Below are 6,000 nucleotides of genomic sequence, written 5' to 3'. Positions count from 1 at the left end.
GCCGGGGACTTAGAAATTAGCTACGTGACTAAGTTAAGCTTTTATTAGATATTTGTTTTCAAGTTTTAATTTTCAGTTTGCCTGGTTTGTGTCAACGCAGGGTTTACTCTCGAATGCAGAGGAGTAGAAGTGCAAACAACCTCATTCCTCTTGATCCAGAAATCGAACGAACATTACATAGAGTGAGAAGGGAACACGAAGCTAGAACGAGAATAGAAAGAGATTTGGACATCGTGTTCATCCTTCTCTGAGCCCTTATTATTATCTTTCTAATGATGTTTCTGAGTTTGATAGGGGCAATGAAGTGCAGGATATGGAACCTAATGCATATATTAGGGATATTTTGAGGCAAGTAGCAGAGCAACATGATGAACTCAAAAAAGATATGAAAAGAATGAGGGTAGCAATCACAAGAATGAAGGCCAATATGGAAGAATTGAATGAAGAGAGCGAGTACCAGCAAGAAGATAATTTTGAAAAAGTGGAGATTTTGAGCCATATGTCGCTGGTGGAACAATCCGAAAGATTAGAAATGTATGAGGCTCAACGTGAGAAAATTAAAAATGAGATGAGATACTTTATAGAAGGAAGAGCCGAATTGGGACAAGAGATCGATAAATTTGGCACTACTATTCACGACTTAGAGGCTCAATTGAATACAAAGGTTGATGCGTCTAACGCCCAACAAAACAGTAACGAGTTGTGTAAAGCTGAAAATGAGCTTATACGCCAAATTGAGGAGCTAAAAGTGGAGAGCCAATCACTCAAGCATATTTTTGTTGATGATGCCCATGTTGAGAAAAGTACACTAGAGCCATGTGAGGAAGTAGATAATGTTATATTTGAAGATTCTTGTGTATGTAAATATGAGGATGTAAAGAGTAGTACAATTCATGAGTTAAGGCGCATTAGACCTCATTCCAATTATTTTTCCACATTGTGTTTAGATAGTAAGATAGTAATAGAGCCATCTGAGCCAATGAGGGGGTCAAAGGGTGAGGATGGAAGTGCCTATATTCTTGAATTTGTTGTGCCAAAAAGCAAAAAATACATTCCTCATCTAAAGGCCGAGAAGTGTAGAGTGAAAAATTTATTACTTGGCCTGGTTATCTTTGTAGCCCCACCACTGGAGCATAGCCGCAGACTGGATGCCATGTTAGGGGCTCAATTCATAAGTTCGAGGTGGAGGCAAAAAGTGGTTCACGTCGTGCCGCTATGTTAAATCAGGCGTTTGTTGGGAGGCAACCCAGCTTTATTATTATTATTATTATTTTTGTTTACTTTTTATTTTATTTTATTTTTATTATTTTGTAGTATTTATTTTTGTTTTGTAGGATTATGAGCATAGGAAGCAAAACCATTAGAAGAGTGCAAAAGCGAGCTAGATGGTGAGGACTAAGTATGGGGTGCCCACACAAAGGACGATGCCTGGGGGAAGTCTGAGTACCTCGTGAGCCGCTATTGCTTCGGCCTTTGGCCTACCAGGGAGTCTCGTTTACCCTTTTATTATTTATAGTGTGCATTGAGGACATCGCAAAATTTTAAGTGTGGGGTGAGGAGATCGTTTGGATGAGTTTCTGTGCTATTTTAGCTTAGTTGTAGTACTCATTCTTAAGTGTAGTAGCTTTTATGAAAAAAAAAAAAAACGAAAAAAGTAGAAAAATTGGACTTTTCCCGACGATTGATCTCCTAGACAGTTTTCTTGAGGGATTAAAGTCTAAAAAAAATCCAAAAATATGTCTTTTAGCTTTCTTTAGGTAGTAATAATCCCTTGTGGTTTTTCTTTGTGCCTCGGTTCTTTTTCATGGGATGTAGTTTGAACCGGGTAGCTTTTTTCTTTCCGAGTAGATTAGGAATTTAGGGAATAAAAGGAGCAAGAATGATGAACCTAGGCGCCCTTGACTTGTTTGATAGTAACATATTTATGCTTTGGCATATGTAGTATCTTCTGTATGATTTGAATTTATTGATGATGCCTTGTTAAATTGGATAGAATGTTTTGTGATGCCTATGTCTCGTTTAAATGACTTATGTTCACCTTGTGTTTAATACTTAATATATCGTGGCTCCGTGAATACTTGCATTGCTTGAGAGTCGGAATGTGATCGTCCTTAGTGAGTCATGTGCCATGTATGGTGAGGTTTTTGTGTTGTCCATGTATTGTACTTGTGTCTAGAACTTGCCCAGTATGTGAGTTGAAGCGAAATTTTAGGTGATGCTCGGTTTGAAAAATGATTTTAGGCTTTCTTTGATCTTTTTGAGCTTATTGCTTATCACAAATAAAATATATCCCTAGTTAACCCTTTTGAGCCTGTAGACCTGTTATTTGGTACCTACATTACAAGCCTATACCCTTTTTATTCTTAATTGACATTGTTTTGATCCTTTTACCTCTTAAAGCACTTTAATTGTTAGATGAGCGCTAAAAGAAGTAAGAAGGGACTAAGTGTGGGGTGACTTTTGAGTGGAACCAATGAAAGAAAGAAGGGTGCACTTATTTTGTAAAATAATACACCACTAGCGGAAATTGAAAGAAAAAAAAAAGAAGAGAAAAATCTGGAAAAAAAGAAATAAAAATATAGATGAATAAATTATTGTCTTGTTCTTGCTAGTGGGTATGAATTAAAGTAGTGCTTAAAGAAAGAGAAAATATTGTTGGGGTGATATTATTTGTGAAATTGAAGTGGTGTTGAAGAATTTGCGCTTAAGTTATTTGATGATGTGTTAAAGTGCTTAGGAGGTTGAGTCACTATTCCTAAAATATATCCTACCTTTCCCTTAGCCCACATTACAACCATGAAAAAGTCCTAATTGATTTTAGATCGAGCGAGCTTACATTAGTAGAGATTTACATTAAGGGCAAGCCTATGGTACCAATTGCATGCATGTGACTTCTTTGTGAGAGTGAGCGATTTTCTTTGATATATGTGAGTCATTAAAATATATTTGATCATGAGATTCGAATGTGTGGATTGAACTCGCTCTCTTGTTCTTGTTGTGAGGGCACATGGTTTCACGAGGGATAGGTAACGTTATTAGACTTCTCTATGATGTTGGGTGTTCAAGCCATGAGTGCATTGTGACATTGAGTCGGTTTTTGAGGTTAGGGTTGTTGTGAGCATGTTGTCTTTGTTCGAATATGTTTAAAGAAGGGCATAAGTAAAGGGAAGTGTATGTGATGCATAGTCTAGAGCCTAATTGTGCAAATAACCATGGTCATAGGTGCAGTGTGTTTTGAATGATAAGAGCTTAATTTTGTTTCGTCTACTATAGGATGGTTTATTCGAGGACGAACAAAGGTTTAAGTGTGGGGTAATGATGTTTGGCATATTTCGATATGTGTTGATGTTACTTTACCCATGTTTTAACCGCTTCTTGATGTTATTTGATCTTTAAAATGCCCGACATGATTTAATTATTGATTTTATGACTAATTGAGTTGTGTATGGTGAATTAGGGTATTTGGAGTGCAAAAATATGAAGAAAAGGTGCTCTAGGTAGAGGAAGAGAGATTGGATGCGTCGCATCCAATCTAGAAAAAGATCAGATTTCGTGCACCCTTAGCAGTGAAGTCGGCACATAGCATCCACCATAGCATCCGCACCTGGGCAAAGCTAAGATGGAGGAACTAGGGTTGGATGCGTCGCATCCACCCTCGCAGGCAAAGCTGAAATGGAGGACGAGGTGGATGCGTCGCATCCACCTTAGCATCAATCCCTGAAGCCGATTTGGACTAGGAATAGGAGAGCTTTGGCCAACGACTTTTGTATGCAATATATAATCCAAAAACGCCTCATTTAGGTTATCAAACATATTGGGAAGAGGGAAAAAGCCACGACAAAGCTGTGGAGGCCGGAATTCATCAAGTTTCATCTTTCTCCCACCAAACTTAGTAATCTTTATGTTTCTTTGTATGATTTGTTGTTTGGCTACCATGTCTATATGGAGCTAAACTTCACGTTCTAGGGTTGTGGTTCTTTCATGACTATTGTTATTCGGATATTGATTTTGACTTCTTGATTTATCATATTAGTTTATTTATTCAATCTTGTGCTTAATTATTTAATTGCTTGATTACCAATTGAATATTATCTACGAATCTAGAATTGAACTCGAAAGTGGGAATTCTATATTGCATATAGGATTGAGTAGGGCAAGTTCTTGAACTCGTGCATCGGGGAACGGATTCGTGGTTAGGATAGACATATACCTAATTGTCTTGCTTGGTTGATTTACAGGAATTATAAATGCGTTCTTGTTGATTCTAACTCCATAGACATATAGGCGTTAGGTTAGCTTGAATAGGTGAGTAAGAACTCGACAGATTCTTATGAACAATATTAACCCTGTCAACCAATAAGTTATATAAATTAGTCGGTCAATTCAATATAAGAATACAATATGATTGTTAGATAGCCCATAACCCTAGATCGTTTTCATTACATTGATATCATAAAAATCTGCTCTTTCTCTGTTCAAAGTTCATTATTTATATTTTTTATTTAATTAGTTTAGAATCAAATATTTTTAGGTTTAATTCTTGTTTAGATAATTAGGATAGTCTAATTTAGTTAATAGTTAATCATAAGTCCTCGTGGGTTCGACATCCGACTTTTAGTCACTTTATTACTTGACGACCGCGTATACTTGCGTGAGTGTGTTTGGTCGCAACATAAAAAATAAAAAATAAAAAAAAAAATAAAAACGAAAAAAATAATAATAATAATAATAAAAGGAAAAAAAGTTTAAAAGAAAAAAAAATAATAAATAAAATATATAAAATAGAAAAAACAAATAAAAAACAAATAAAAAAATAATAATAAATAAATAAATAAGTAATAGGAATATGGTGCAATTGTTTATCATGTAAATATGGCCGGTTAGCTGTAACTCCTATGAGGTTTGGCCTTCTTATCTTTAACAACATTTTAATGGAGATTGACATTTTAAAAATCAACCTGCTGATGGACACACTTTTTCCATGCAATCCTGAGTTCCTCCTCTTCCACAAGTGCAATACAATCAAACTAGGCATGGCATGATACACTAGCTTCAAACTGGCATTCACTGACCTTCTCCACCATTAATTGACAACTTGTACAAGTTGTTTCCCTTCTATATTAATCCCTGATGGAGCACAAAAGTATTTTCAAATGAATTTAGCTACTAGAGACTTTAGGAAAACATGTGCCAAAGTTTCTTCCTTAGGATGCCTACAACACCAGCATCTTGAGGTTATGAAGTATTCCAGCCTTAAAAAGTAGTCATCCAAGGGCAGCCTTGCTTTCCATAACCTCCCTATAAGGAAGATGACTTTAAAAGGCATCCCCTTGACCCAAATAAACTTGTACAATTTGCTTTCTGCCTTCTTTTCCTTATGTACTGCCAAGCTGACTTTACTAAGAATTTACTTTTGGCTTCAAGTTTCCACCATGGCTTGTCATTCAGATTGTAAGCTGAAGGTGGTGTAATGGTTTCCATAATATGATATGCTAACTCATCTGGCAACAGTTCTCTCAACATGTCCTCATTACATGCCCCATTCTCCACAACTTTATCCACATGTATTATGGATTCATTACACCAATGATCTGGACCTAAAGCATGATAAAGAGCTCCAAGTCTAGTCTATTAGTCATACCAGAAGTAAGAATTGCCACTTTTTAGTTGCTACCAAATCTTATGCTTTATTTGATCCCTCATTTGAAGCATTTTATTCCATACATGTGCTCCATCTTTCCTAGGAACAAATACTTCATTGATCTTCTTACAATACTTATTTCTCGTGAATGTAGACCATAATGTATCTTTAGTTCTATAGTTCCACCATATCTTTGCAAATAGGCTTTAACATATCATGAAGGGATCTGAATCCAGCACCTCCTTCATCTTTAGGAAGACATAAAGAATACCATGAAGACCAATGTTTTTCCCTAGCATTTCCTGAATTACTCCTGTAGAACCTAGCAAACATCTTGTGTAGCTCAACAATTACATATG

This window comes from Nicotiana tomentosiformis, chromosome 3 (assembly GCF_000390325.3).
Source record: "Nicotiana tomentosiformis chromosome 3, ASM39032v3, whole genome shotgun sequence".
NCBI lineage: Eukaryota > Viridiplantae > Streptophyta > Magnoliopsida > Solanales > Solanaceae > Nicotiana > Nicotiana tomentosiformis.
The sequence above is the reverse complement of the archived record's forward strand: the minus strand, read 5'-3'. Positions refer to the sequence as shown.